We start from the raw sequence: 1,486 nt of genomic DNA on the forward strand, positions 1-1,486 counted from the left end.
AGCAAGAATACTGAGATCACTGCCTTCCAACAAATGGATGATGAGTCCTTGTATGAGGCATAGGAAAGATACAAAGAATTATTATAGAAGTGCCCTCATCACGAAATCCCACATTGCATCCAACTTGAGACATTTTACAATTGTCTCAATGCTCACACAACAATGGTAGTGGATGCTTCTGCTAATGGTACTCTCCTTTCTAAGTCTTATAATGAGGCTTATGAAATCATTAAGAGGATTGCCAGCAACAATTATCAATGGCCAACCAATCGAGCAGCATCAGGAAGATGAGTCACTGGAATACATGAAGTAGATGCCCTCACTTCACTCGCATCTCAGGCATCCTCAATATCATTAATGCTTAAAAATTTTACCACTAATAGGTTTAATAGTTTTGTAGCAGAGCCACCGAATCAATTTGAAAACGTAGCCTGTGTTTATAGTGGGGAAGGACATTTGTTTGAAGAATGTCCATCGAACCTAAAATTCGTGTATTATATGGGAAACCAGAACCAAAATTGAGGAAGGCAAAGACTGCAATCCAATTTCTATAACCCATCAAGGCTAAACCGCCCGAATTTTTCCTAGAGTAACCAAGGAGTAGGAACCAATAACAATTATGCCTAACCTAGATCGATCCAGCCACCTAGCTTTTCCCAACAAGCTCAGAAACCAACCCAAGCTGAACCATCCAATAGCCTAGAGAATCTATTGAAGGAATACATGGTGAAAAATGATGCCACTTTCAGGAATTTGGTGAATCAAATGGGCCATCTTGCAACTGAACTCTAAAATCAACCACAAGGTGTTGTACCTAGTGATCCGGAGAATTTGAGGAATCCAAGGAAGGAGCATTGTAAAGCATTGACATTAAGAGCGGAAAGACATTAGAGCCCAATACCGACGAAGTTGAAAAGGAGCCAGTTGATGCTCAAGAATTAGAAGACATTCAACCGAGTATTGAAATTCCAGTTTCACAAGAACCAAAATCTGCCAAATCTGACAAGGTAACTTCAGAACTAGTTAATTCTGATCAACTAACAACTCTGTTAGATACAGAATTACCATAGAAGAAGAACCAACCAGCTCTAGCAAAAAAACCTCCACCACCCTGCCCTTAAAGACTTCAGAAGTTGAAGCAAGAAATTCAATTCAAGAAGTTTCTAGACGTACTCAAGCGACTTCATATCAACATCCCATTTGTTGAAGTACTTGAACAAATGCCAAACTACGTCAAATTCATGAAGGATATCCTGTCTAAAAAATAAAGGCTTGGAGAATTTGAGATGGTAGCCCTGACAAAGGAATGCAGTGCATATCTTCAAGACAACTACCCCCAAAGTTGAAGGATCCTGGATGTTTTACCATACCTTGCAACATTCAGGCAACATATTGTGGTAAGGCACTATGTGACTTGGGTGCGAGTATCAACTTAATGCCTATGTCAATATTTGGGAAGTTGGGGATAGGTGAAGTTAGACCTACT

The 1,486-nt window shown here is 39.8% G+C and overlaps 1 non-coding gene across 1 annotated transcript; it reads right to left on the bottom strand.

Annotated features, from left to right (window-relative positions):
* LOC128291132 (small nucleolar RNA R71) lies at window positions 1-107 on the bottom strand. The gene has a single exon (XR_008280908.1). It is a non-coding gene; the product is annotated as a small nucleolar RNA R71 (small nucleolar RNA).
* Window positions 108-1,486: the final 1,379 nt, after the last annotated feature.

This window comes from Gossypium arboreum, chromosome 3 (assembly GCF_025698485.1).
Source record: "Gossypium arboreum isolate Shixiya-1 chromosome 3, ASM2569848v2, whole genome shotgun sequence".
NCBI lineage: Eukaryota > Viridiplantae > Streptophyta > Magnoliopsida > Malvales > Malvaceae > Gossypium > Gossypium arboreum.